Source organism: Sinocyclocheilus rhinocerous, unplaced genomic scaffold (assembly GCF_001515625.1).
Source record: "Sinocyclocheilus rhinocerous isolate Xijiao unplaced genomic scaffold, SAMN03320098_v1.1 scaffold2895, whole genome shotgun sequence".
NCBI lineage: Eukaryota > Metazoa > Chordata > Actinopteri > Cypriniformes > Cyprinidae > Sinocyclocheilus > Sinocyclocheilus rhinocerous.
Genome location: NW_015662606.1, coordinates 117,554 through 131,438, shown reverse-complemented (window position 1 = coordinate 131,438; position 13,885 = coordinate 117,554). Strand labels below are relative to the sequence as shown.

At 36.0% G+C, this 13,885-nt stretch overlaps 1 long non-coding RNA gene across 2 annotated transcripts in view; it reads left to right on the top strand.

Moving 5' to 3' along the window:
* The window catches only part of LOC107728224 (uncharacterized), a 21,671-nt gene extending 8,671 nt beyond the window's left edge, over positions 1-13,000 (top strand). Inside the window, exons 2-4 of one of the 2 annotated variants that reach the window (XR_001638444.1) lie at positions 10,231-10,281; positions 11,825-11,890; positions 12,695-13,000. This is a non-coding gene — a long non-coding RNA (uncharacterized LOC107728224). The remainder of the gene's footprint in view (positions 1-10,230; positions 10,282-11,824; positions 11,891-12,694) is intronic. The other variant, XR_001638443.1, reaches the window with a different exon arrangement.
* The last annotated feature ends 885 nt before the right edge of the window (positions 13,001-13,885 follow it).

Below are 13,885 nucleotides of genomic sequence, written 5' to 3'. Positions count from 1 at the left end.
TCTGCGATTTAGTACAATAATTCAATTTAGCTGGTATCACGTCTATACTTTTAAGCCTTCTGTCATTGTTTACATCTGTTCAAAATCCCGCATTTAAAAAACAAAAAACAAACTTTGCCACTGTTTGAGTGTTGTACGGAGAGACCGTGTGTGTGTGTGTGTGTGTGTGTGTGTGTGTGTGAGACACTCGCGCTCTCTCTTTCCTTATGTGTGTATGTGCACACATCCTCGTACCAATAAAATGTGTTCAGTGGAAAAAAAGTTGTTTTTTTACCCAGACATTTAAAAATAACATATTTTAGAGCTGTAATCGCAATACCGTGATACTGTGAAACCGTGATATTTTTAATCTAAGGTTATCATACCGTCAGAATCTCATACAGGCCCATGCCTGTAGTGTATACTTCAAGTTAAAAATATTTACAAATATCATTAATTAATTCACGTATGTCATTAAAATTTTATTGAGTTGCCACCACCATTTTACAACCAATCTGATCTTACCTTGTCATAAAAATTTTAATTGCATTTTACAGTGCATTTTAAGTATATTTTTGAGTAAATTATTAGATCCAGACAAGAAACGAGTGTCATGGCATTGACCCGTGGATTACAAATGAGTAGCTTGTTTTGAAAATAGCTAGTTAACTACCACTCAAATTACTCTCAAATTGATTTTTCTGCCATAGGCAACAATGACATGTTCTTTCACATTGAAACTCTCACCCAAATCTCACGGGTACAACTGAATGCAGATGAGAGGTGATGGTTTGTTCCTACAGGAGCATCCAAATGTGGCAGTATTGTGATTGGTATTGGTATATTTGCTTCTTGTTAGAGTGCATCCCACCGGATGAGGATCTGCTTATGTTGTGGTACGAAAGTGAGAAGTGCACAAGGAATTCTGTCGCTTGTCAGATCGCTATCATACACAACAGACTCCAACTATTACCATGTAGCACCTCATTTTTCTGAACAAGAAAATGTGAAATGCTAAACCAGTGGTCTTTATATAAATAGAGTTAGTTAAATGTACAAGCTTTATTTTTCAAGAAATTGATTGCTCATTTTATGTGTTCGAGCACTCGACTACAAAATTGCTCAAAATGCTCAACATTTGCATAAAAAACAACTACCTGGAGTGTTTCAAAATGAGAAAACCCTCAGTGTAAGAGGAGCGTTTAGGCTTGTACATTACTTGAATACTTCATTTTCCCACAGCAACCGTCCGTGTTTTTGATTAATTTGGCTCTAGATTTACTTGGGTCTCCTTCACGTGATGTCCTTGCTGGAAGCAGGCCGTTGCGGCTTTTTATAATACGCTCTGAATGCAAGTCTTCCTGCCATTTTTGTACAGTATCTGGATAGCTGTGAAAATGGCTTTGAAGTCGCAAGCCTCTCAATAGCGAGGTTTCCTTGGAAACAGAGACGAACTGCAAGACTCCAGCTCATCAGAGAAAAAAGCTGCGATGTTGCAGCGTCACGGTGCAGGTCTGTAGAAGACACCTCATGAACTCAGGGTTACAGCTGGGGTCTGGTAAGATCTGATGACTTTTGCAGCTGCTCTGCCTTAACATGTCATGGTTTTGTCCTCTTTGTTTTGAGACGGATTCGAGGAAAACCAAGTATTTGTGTTGGATTTAAAGGGGTCATAGGATGCTACATGCACTTTTACAAGTTGTTTAAACTTAAATGTGTGTTGGCAGTGTGTGTACACAACCACCCTATAATGATAAAAATCCACCCAGTGTTTTTTTTTTAATCTCGTTAAATGTTTTCCCCTTTCTCAAATCGAGCCGATCTCAGATGCCTGTCTGTGTGATGTCACACAGACAGGCCCCTCCCACAATAGTTTGATTGACAGTAGCGTTTCAGCACAGACTGGACTGGTGTCTTACCTTAGTGAGCTTATGTTCGCGCGAATCATTCATGATCCAGCCTCATCTACAGAAGAAGTGAGTATAATGTTTTGTAAAGAATCTTTGCAAATCGCCTTTCCTAATAATGTGCTAATTAGCAAGTTTCACGATGAATGCGGCTAAAGTAAACAGTCTCTCTGAGAGCAGCTCAGCAAAGCTCATTAACATTTAAAGGGAAATGTTTCCAAAATGGCTTGATCTGAAAAGAGCTGTTTTTGACATGGTAAAAAAAAGGTGTTTTTACACTACCATTGAGACATTTTAACCAAACTATGTTACAGACTTTTCATTAAGACCCTAAAGAATCATATAAACTTGTGGAAAATGAGCATCATATGACCCCTTTAACTTCAAAGATTACTCAATGTTGCATCAGTTACAATATCAAATACCTGAGACGGGCTTTCAAAGCATTTTTACTACCACTTTATTGCTTTCATAAAGTCCCTTGTTAAGACCCGATAAAATCAAAATGAGCGTTTTGCAGCTTTTATGTCTTTTAGCTTTGAGGGCGTCTAAATGTTATTGTACTCATAAAAAAATAAACATTTTGCATATAATATTTAAAAAAAAAAATTGACAAGCTCCAAATTTCCTGTTTAAGTGATATCAGTTCACCCCAAATAAAAATGACCATTTACGCATCATGTCATTTCAAACCTGTATTCCTTCTGTGGAACATACAAGAAGATATTTTGATTCATGTTTTTGTCTATACAATAAAAGTCAATGGGGTCCAAAATATCTCTGGAATTTAGTGGGGTCCATTTTATAGACAAAAAATATCTTCTGTGATTCTGCAGATCTTCTGTGATTTCATAAAGTATTAAAGGTTTGAAACAACATTAGGGTGAGTAAATGATGAGAGTTTTCATTTTGGGTGAACTGTCCCTTTAAGAGCCCCTTTTCTACCATTAAACGTCAGCAGCAAGTAGAAACTACAGTTACGTTTTTACAAAGGCAGTGTAACCCATTCTCAATATCATTGCACTTTTAAATGCTTGTGTCTTGTGGTAATTAAACTTGGACCTAATTTCTTGTGGCAGTAATGCACCATTTCTACAAATAAGTATTGAGGCTTTACTAGATGGTAATATTGATCTGAGCACTCCAGACTAATTTGGCATAATGAAGGTAGCACTATCACATGTCCATTGTCTTACTGTTTAGTGAAAAATAAGCAGATTAGCGTAATTCATTGCTTGCAAGGTACGAGAAACACTTTTGAATTTTCAAACAGTCATACTGTGTCAACTGGAGCCATGAATATTGGTCTGGCTGACATTTTTACCACGTCACAGTAATCTATGCAGTCATGCCAAGAGCAAACAAGAAAACCGTAAAAACAGCTGTTAAAGACTCTATAAATGGCTTTATGCTGATAGACATGGACTAAAGGACACAAAACTTGAATTTTATTTTAATGGAGTTCCTGTCAACTGCTTCTATAGCCATCTCACGTATTGTCTTAGCTGTTTGTTGGTGTCCTTTGCTTATCTTACTTCTGTCTGGTTTGTTCATGCAGATTCAACATGCTCCACCTAAACTATGTAGGACAGCAGTAACATGATGACGGATGTATATAGTTGGCCAAGTTTCAGTGACATTATCTTATCAAGGCATCTGTGAGTTTCAGTGTTTTTCGACAACAGATTGACTCTTCCTGGCCCATATTGTTGCACTTCACAAAAGCTTCTATATATTGCAGGATGCAGAGAGTAAGTGACAGTGTTGCTTTTCCACCCTTTAATTGTCTGTCATCGGTCTCCTGTGAATTAGTACATTTTGAATCCTGTCCAAAGCCACAATCGATGCCTATTAAGTGACTTTGCAGCTTCGTTATGATTCATGTTGGGAAATTGATATCAAGATCAATAAGTCGGTCTCAACAGTGCTGCTAGTGGCATTATGTGAAAATGGTCATGTTTAACAGTATTGGAGGCTTGGCAGCAACATACCAGAATAATTTGGAAGTTTGTTTACGAGAAAAGGAGGGCATGTGAATTAAAAGTTTGAGTCAAAACGGTGTGACACTTTATATAACAAGAACAAGATTTTTTGAAGGAAATGTGTGAATCTCGCCAAAACACGTCGCCAGCAGTGCTAGAGTTGCTTACTTACCTTAACACTGTTAAATGTAATCTTTAGCAAATATCAATTTTTCATACTGTACATTATAATGTTGTGATGACTAAACTCACTTTCTATAATGTAAATCTATCAATATTATCATTTATGTGCCATAACATGAGAATAATTACTGGCTTATTACTGGCACCTACAATTTTAATCTTTTTGTTTTCATTACCATACACAGAAAATGTTACTGCTCCCCAAAAAGCCATGATTTGAGTCATTTTAGTGTTATTTATATACTATTAGAGTATTTATTAAAATTTTGAATTAGCGTTTGAATTACAATTTTATATTTTCAGGTTTCGTTTTAATTTTAGTAATTTTGTTATGTACAAATTTTTATTAGTATTTTTGTTTTAATATTTCTATTTAGCTTTAATTTACCTGAAAATAAAACTTTTTTTTAGATAAGTAATTTTTTAGTGCTTATTTATTTCTGTTTATTATTTCTATTTTTCCAAGCTTAAATCTAAATATTAGATGAAAAACCTTTTTATTTCAGCTATTTTTTGTTAATTACTGAAATGATTTTGAATAGTTTTAGTTAATGCTAACAACACTGGTTATCATTCAGGTTCATAGCACAAATTGTGTAGGAGTTAGGCTTTAAAGTTCAATACTTAAGCTATTATAACTTTTTACCCAGAGTTGAATCTAGTGTGTAATAGTGTTAAATGACCCTTTCCTGTGTGTCTAGATCAGCCCAAGGTAAGAGAAGCTGTGAAAGAGTCATAAGTATGGTAAAGCCCTGTGCGTCTGATGTGTGTGTTAGCACACTGAGTCAGCAGTGTCTTCCTGCATTAGAGGAGCTGTTGTTATATGACTGTCCTACCACAGTTTCATTCATCTCTGATGAATAGCTTTTGCCATTTCTGTGATATGGAACAGTGAGCACCAGCTCTTCGGCGGATTCTTCCTCGCACGGCTGCGTCTCTACAACAGGTGATTCTGGATGTGGTGGTGCTGGGAGATGAGACGCAGTCAGCTGCACAGATCTGTCAACATCCCTGTCTGCTGGCCACCTCTCATTGCTGACAGCACTCTGAGCTACCATTAGGCATTAACCAGACCACCGTACTGTGTCTTAGCCATTACACTATAAGCTCTTTATGCATGTCTGTACATAAGAGGGAAAGGAACGACGATTTCCCTTGCTATTTCCACCTCTATTGGTGCTGATCTTCAAATTAAAAATTCAAGAGAACAGAAAGGGATTTGGTGTTTGTTTACTGTAGGGCTGTTAATTTAGTTTGTTGTAAGGATGCAGTTATATTAATATTGGTAAGCCAATAAAAATCCTACAATGTGATTTTCTGGATTTTTTTTTCTCATTTTGTCTCTCATAGTTGAGGTATACCTATGATGAAAATTACAGGCCTCTCTCATCTTTTTAAGTGGGAGAACTTGCACAATTGGTGGCTGACTAAATACTTTTTTTCCCCACTGTATTTTCATGTTATGACGATAACTGTTATTAAAGTTTTAAAGTTAAAGATTAGCTTTAAGTGAGCATTAGATGACAACAAAGGTAATATAACTTACATAAAATTAGAAAGAACTGGAAAAAGAGTAATGGAATGGAAAAAGAGTACTCTTATGCTCACCAAAGCTGCATTTATTTGATCAAAAGTAAAGTAAAAACAGTAATATTGTTAAATAATATTACAATTTACAATAATTGTTTCTTATGTTAATATACTTTAAAATGTAATTTATTCCTGTGATGCAACGCTGAATTTCCAGCATCATTACTTCAGTCTTCAGTGTCACATGATCCTTCAGTAATCATTCTAATATGCTGATTTGTGCTCAAGAAACATTTCTTATTATCATCAATGTAAATAACATTGCAAAACAAAACCATTTTGTCCGATTTAAAAGAGCAGCTTTTATTTGAAATAGAAGTCTTTGTAACATTTTAAATAACTTTACTGTCACTTTTGATCAATGTAATGCATCTTTGCTGAGTAAAAGTATTAATTTTTCCAAAAATAAAAAAATCTTACTGCTCCCAAAATTTTGAATGGTATAAACTTTAAATTCGTTGAACAAAAAAGATGTTAGGCATAATGTGCTTTAAGCCATCAAAAGTCTTCAGGAGGGTTGTAATATAGTGAACAAATCATATGGACTGCTTTTACCCAACTTTTACCCAAAGACATGTGTCTTGAAACAACATGAGTCCTTTTTTAAATTTTAATCCCAGCATGAGTTTTTCTTTAAATAATATTTCTTTCCTTTCGTATTTGCCAATTATTACATAATTTGGATGATTAATTTTCTTGCTCCGTGTATTTATAGAAGTCAAACCTACTGTTCAGTGAGCAGCCCATACTGATAGCTACAGGAGATCTGAATGTAAACATTCCAGTAGAGAATTCTCCTGCTGGTCTGCACAGTCTGTTTTTCCACTGCCGCCTCCCTGGAGCTCAAGAACTGAAAGGATCTGAAGGACTGTGCCCGTATGAAGCTCTCATTCACACACGCTCTCAGTTACCCACAGGTTTTGTCCGATTATTCTCTATACTTACAACTCTTGCTTGAAGAGTAAATGTGTCCCATTCAGAGGTGTAAAGTATTGGAGTAAATGTAATTAGTTACTGTACTTGAGTATCTTTTTGGGTACTTTGTAGTTGTAGTTTGTAGTTTGTAGTTGTAGTTTGAGTATCAAAGATATTAGCAACTTTTACTCTCTACTTCACTACATTTTTGAATGAGTATCTGTACTCTTTACTCCACTACATTTGAAATGAGTGTTGCAGTTACACATTACATTTTGCATGGACCTAGCTTTTTCTGCAGCAGTTTATTTCTGCTACAAAAAGACGTGATACTGCCCCTGTGTGTATATATAGCCCTAGTTTTTCTTTAGTTCCTTGCGAGTTGTTGAATGTAATGGTTGTCTGTTTGCCAGTCATTCTGTTCTTTGTTCCCTTTGGTTTTTGCCTTATTGTTTGTTCTAGTTTTTCCATGAAATACCAGCACAGAGATCCTTGCCTCTGCCTATTTTCTGCAGCTTCTCCACAACATTACAGTTTTTTAACTAGCGTGTCTCTTTGACTAGTGCATTTTTTGAGCCTATATTTAGTATAAGTAAAATACTTAAGTACTGTTAAAATCAGATACTCTTAAGACTTTTACTCAAGTTGTTTTGAAATTGGTGACTTGTAACGTGTAGTGGAGTAATTTTCACTGTAAGGTATCTGTACTTTTACTCAAGTATGGTTTTTAGGTACTCTTTACACCTCTGGTCCCATTACATCAGCGCTGAAAAATTCACTTCTTGGTGGTAGCGAGCCAAACAAATGTCATACGAGATCTTGTTGTCTCAGTTTGTGTGTCACTGCTGTTAAATCCAACATAGAGAACCAGATACACCATTGCAGCAAATACAGACCTGCTTGTCAGACGCTTGTTTTTATGGGGATATGAAGGAGTGTTTGGGGGCAGGATAAGATAAAATATACATTTTTAAACTTTTGTGTTCTACAAGTCCTACTCATTCATCAAACAAAATGAATGAACCAGATCTAGTCACAGCCAAAATATGTGAGCAAGAGTCTGTCTTTCTCCTAACTATTGTTTGTTCTCCAGCCATGGTGATACGACTTACGAATCCTCACCTCACCTCACCTCACCTCTTTTAGGGGGAAGTCGTGGCCTAATGGTTAGAGAGTCGTACTCGTAACACAAAGGTTGCGGGTTCGAGTCTCGTACCGGCAGGGATTGTAGGTGGGGGGAGTGAATGTACAGCGCTCTCTCCCACCTTCAATACCACGACTGAGGTGCCCTTGAGCAAGGCACCGAACCCCCAACTGCTCCCCGGGCGCCGCAGCATAAATGGCTGCCCACTGCTCCGGGTGTGTGTTCACGGCTGTGTGTGTGCACTTTGGATGGGTTAAATGCAGAGCACTAATTCCAAGTATGGGTCACCATATTTGGCCACATGTCATGTCACTTTTTAATGCAATATTCACAGGATTTAGTGTGGCTAACAGTCTTGGACGAGTGATAGATTATTACGAAATGGGAAATGGGAAACATGCACGCCTTTCTCATTGCGAATGAATTCCATTCAGGCTCTGAACCGCAAGTTTGGCTAGCCAACTCGACTCTAACCCCAAATTAACTCCCTTCCTTCTACACCCAATGGCTGAACCCCCACCTCTTGACCCACCAGTGATACCAGCTCTCTTTAACCAGCAGCCTGGAGACTCCTCTCGGTCTGAAGTCTTGCATAACAGTCATATGGTTGAGCTGGCTTAGATGGGGAGAATGAGACAAATTCACTCAGTTCCCCTTTACAAAAGTAACTCAAACACCCTCAGAAAATCAGCTAGTCGTATGTAATGATTTGTGTATGGAAGCCATTTATAATTATATTGACTGTTTCAGATTCTCTTTACCCCAAACAAGCTTTTGAAATCATTTACATAAGAATCATTGTTGTGTTGGAAAAAAGAACGATGGAGAGCAGTGAAATGGAATTATGGAACCGAATACTTTTTTTTAAAAGTTGGACTTTTTTATGTGACACTGATTAAAAACGAGACAAAGTCACAACCTAATGGCAATAAATGTCCATCTGATTGTGTGAGGCTGAGTATCCATACAGATTTCCTGCTTTTATTCTGATTCACAGGCTCTTAATTCAGCTCTGTTCAAAGAGATTCTGATTCATTTGGGTATATTTTTCTTTTATAATATAGCTTTTTTTTTTTTGCTTCAAAATCAGACTACACAGTTTGTGCTGTGTATTTTTTTTTTTTACTTAAAAGAACTGATTTGTAAGAGTCATTTATTCATGAATCAGACTACACAGTTTTTGTATTTTTTTTTTTTATCCACTAAAAAGAACTGGCTGGTAAGAGTCATTTGTTCATAAATCAGACTACACAGTTAGTACTGTTTTTTTTTTCATTCACACAAACAAATTATGTAAGATTTTCATTGCCATTAAGGTAGTACACGGGTTTTCAAACTTAATGCAAAGAAAATATGTTGTCAATTAATATATTCATTTATTATGATTTTAGTACATTGAAAATAAAGTAATATATTTCATGTTTAATATTTTTCCTCATATTTAGCTGCCTTTATAGTTTAGGAAGGTACATAGTTTAGGTACAGTACATAGTTTGTACTTAGTAATTTTATTCATAAATCAGACTACACAATTTGTATGGTATGTTTTTGATTCACTTAAAAGAACTGGGCTGTGTTTCCCAAAAGCATCGTAAGCTTAAGTTGATTGTAGAACCATTGTCACCAATGGAGTTACGATCAACTTAGGTTTACAATGTTTTTGGGAAACGCAGAGCTGGTTTGTAAGAGTCATTTATTCATGAATCAGACTACCTTGGTCATGCTGAATGTTTTTGATTCACTGAAAAGAACTGGTTCATAAGAGTTTATTTATTCATGATTTGGCTGAACAAGAGATCCTGCACAAATGAATTGAGGGGTTTATAAGAAAAACACCTTCATAGAGCTCTAATAACTGACAGCCCCAGCAGCAGTGGATAAAGATAAAGAGCTTCAGGTTTCTCGCAGTCTAGACCTGCCACAGCAGAAAGGGTTTGAAAATAGTGGATCAATCTCCAAGTTGTCTGGCTTCTCATCAGATCAGCGCTTCTTTCCTGCGGCTCACAAACATACCCAAAAACCTGCATGAGCTCTAGAGCTAAGCTTAGAAAGCCAGGGAATGAGATCAGCTGGATGTGTCTTAATTGGAGATTGTACTGGGTGCTTCTCATACCAACATTCAGTCTGGCTCTCATTCATTCTCACAGTCTTTCACTCTTTCTTTCATCCCTGGATCGAGCTCGTGAATTTTGTGAAGTTAGACACCCTGGGAATTGACACACAATATCCTCCTAGCAGCGCGAGAGAGCGGTTCACATAAGAGGACTCTGTTTTCCGTTCAGCGCCAGACTTTTCATTTGGCCACATTACTGCTTTCTGGAGGCATATAAAACCGTTTGTATTGATGCTGTTTAGAAGGATGTTTTTAGAGATTAAAATGACTTCAGGTAGAGAAATAAAAACAGAAAAGGGAAGAGTCTGAGCTTTGAAATGTGTAATGAATGAGCAGTGCCCTGATTTCTGTGGAAAGAGTGTAGTTCCTGTGTTTGCACAGTGTGACAGTCTCTAAATCAGCTCTCTGTTTTTCCAGGTCTTTAAGGGTGAATTTCAGCTACCTGATTTTCTTAAAGAACAAACACAGGTATGGTAGATATTCTGCCTGTCCTTAAGCTCTTCATAATAAATGGCTTTTTAAAATGAATTTTGTTCTTCCTATTTTTTTTTTCTTCAGTAAATAAAATGGTGGTCATTTAATTCCCATCTGTTTCCACTCATTCTGATTCTTTGCTCTTCACGTTATTTCTGATCATAATGCTAGTTAATAAGGTGTCCTGTGGTCTGCTCTAGCCAGTGCTCCTCTGATCTCATGTTTTCATTTTTTGATCTGATCTCATTAGCTGTAGATAGATCTGTGGCCTCATTTCAAACACTCTTCCATAGTCACAGGCTGGTGTGCTAACTACGAGTCCTATACTGCCCCCTCTTGGACAGATGATGGGACAGCAGGGTTTTGAGTGATTTCATAGCGTTAGTTTTGATCTTCAAAATATGAGTAAATATGTAACTGATTTTATAAGAACACAAACAAATTATGTAAGGTAGTATGTAGGTAGTATGTAGGGTATGGAAGCCCGTTTCCGCCACTAAATAAAAAATAAAACAAGATAATTGCGACTTTTTATCTCACTATTCTGACTTTTTTCAGTCAGAATTGCGTGATATAAACTCGCAATTGCGAGTTATAAAAGTCCAAATTGCGAGTTATAAAGTCTTTTTAGCACGTTTTGGCTGTATATCATCAAATGTGTCTCACTGCTATTGTTAAAGGAACATTGCATACTAGTTGCACATTTTTAAGTGACTTAAAATACTTTTTTCGAGTTCATATCTCGCAATTATGACCTTTTTTTTGCAAAAAAATTCTGAGAAAAAAAAGGTCATAATTGCGAGATATGAACTCGCAATTGTGAGAAAAAAAGTCAGAATTGCGTGATATAAACTCGCAATTGCGAGTTATAAAGTCAAAATCGCGAGTTATAAAGTCAGAATTGCAAGATATGAACTCACAATTCTGAAAAAAAAGTCAGAATTGTGAAATAAAAAGTCACAATTACCTTGTTTTATTTTTTATTCAGTGGCGGAAACGGGCTTCCATAGTAGGGTTTTTCAAACTTAATGCAAAGAAAATATTATTTCAATTAATATTTCAATTTATTATTATTTTATTACAGTGAAAATAAAGTTAAAAAAAAAAAAAAACTAGTAAAAACCGCAAATAATGTTGTTTTTTATTGCATCATTTAATATTTTTCCTCATATTTAGCGCCTTTATAGGAAGGGCATGCCTTGCAAGATGTTCATCATATTTGGGGGTCCTTGGTGTCAAAACGATTTGAAAAGCACCTTTAGAGGGTGTTGAGAAGTTTAAGAGGGTTGGAGTTGCTGTGATTCAAAATCTACGACTAAAGAATCAGTAAATACAAATGAACATGCACAACTCGACTCACATGCACTCTCATCAGATCTGCTCTTCTGATCTCAAGAAGAAATCAAACTTAACATCGCTGAAGGAATGCTCAGAACAATACAAATACAGTGAAAACTGTTCATTCTGTACACAACTGTACACTTGGCTGTTCTGTATTGTGTCCACACATGTGTAACAGATGTTTCTCTTATCACAGCTTCAGAAGTCCCCAGAAAAGCCAAACCCAAGTTAGGAGGAGAAGACGAGAGCTTTATCAGTAGAAGTGAGCTATTATCATCTTTACTTGCAAACTTTGCTCCCTCTTTGTTTTGAATCATTTTTACAGTATAAGAGTCATTTTAAGGAAATGGTGCCGGTTGTGCTAGAAAAATTCATTATTTTCATTTCAAAGTTCATTATTTGATATTACCTCCGGTGATACCAGTGATGATTATTTGACATTATTTGATATTTCTGGCATCATATTTAAAGTATTATTCCAGAAACAGATTTATATTAAGTCTTAATATATTTGAACCACATGGTTCAAAGACAGAATATTGCCACATTCTTTGATACATTATTATTATTATTATTATTATTATTATCAACAACAACAACAACAACAATAATAATAATAATAATAATAATACAAAAATAATAATAATACATTTTATTACCTGTATTTTAATTTTTACTTCCTATAAAACACATTAAAAGTATTGATGAATGGGGGAAATATTCTGGGAATATATTAATGAAAATAACAACAACAACAACAAAAAATATTTTTGTAGTTTAATAATACTTTAGCATTTTATATGTAGTCAAATCTATCAAAGAATGTGAGAGTATTCTGTGAATTTGATCAGTATTGTTTTAAGTCATGAAGAAACATTTAGCAAACAGACGTCACTGTTTCCTGAGAATCATTTGTATGTTGTATGTGTTATTTTACGATACTCGTTGTGAAAGCATCATAATATGGCACACAGGTCTTCATCTGCTGACGTTCTGTCACATCAGTAGAGGTGACGGTGACGTAGCTGCTCTTTTACTCAGCTGCTGTGCTCTTGCTGTGTTTCAGGGCTGAGTAGAAGCAGATGCCGTGGGAACATGATGGACTTGCATCACCCCCGCTATGCTGGGACCTCCATGCATACAAACACACATACACACACACACACACACACACACACAGACAGACAGAGACAGACAGACAGACAGACAGACAGAGACAGGCCTCTGGACCCGGACCACTCTTTGGAGGACAGTTTTGGCCTTTGATGTTGTACTGTAACAGTTGTGGCCTAAGAATGTCATTGCTGTTCTGAATTTTGTTTTTTCTTCTTTTCTTTTTAAAAATTAGTTTTCCACACTGTACTCTAATTTTCATTAATTTTCCTGGCTACACAAACCTGTGATTCTGTTATAAGAAAATACAGTGGATTTAATTAGCAGCAAGGAAATATTTATGGAGGAGCGTTAGCTTTAGAAGACGCTATTTTAATGTTGTTTTTTATTTTTATTTTCATGCCTTTGTAACGTGCAATTCCTTGGGTACTGAATAATGTGCGAGACTTCAAATCTTGTGTAGAGATAGACATGCATTTTGTTCTCTGCATTCACAATGGAGTGACCTTATGTACATTGAGAGCTGTAATAAATGAGCTGCCAGTGTTGAACAGAAGAGGCTCACTGACATTTTCTCCTTTGGCAGAGAAGCGCACATCGGTGATGTTTGATGTTGTTTTTACTATTGTTATTTTTGTACTTGTGTAAATCATAATTATGTACTCTTTTATTTCTTTCAATGAAATAAACCCCTGAGCGCTGTTGGCAGCCAATGTGCTGATATTAGTCACATTCTTATATTAGCAGAAGGAAACCAGTTGCCTCATTCACTTACAGTATCTAAGACATTTGTGCGCCCTCTAGCGGTTACTTTGATACACTGCGCACATTGTCTGTGCTACTTCCATTCTTTTATATTTTATACCTTTAAAAATTTGGGATTAAGATTTTAAAAAGAAATGTCTTATACTCACTAAGGCTGCATCTATTTGCTCAAAAATCCAGTAAAACATAATATTGTGAAATATTCTGATTTCAAACTTTTCGTTCCTGTGATGGCAAAGCTGAATTTTCAGCATCATTACTCCAGTCCTCAGTGTCACATGATATGCTGAATTAGTTCTCTGAAACATTTATTAGGATGAAAACACTTGCGATGCTTAATATTTTTGTGGAATCTTGTCTTTTTTTTTTTTTTTTTACA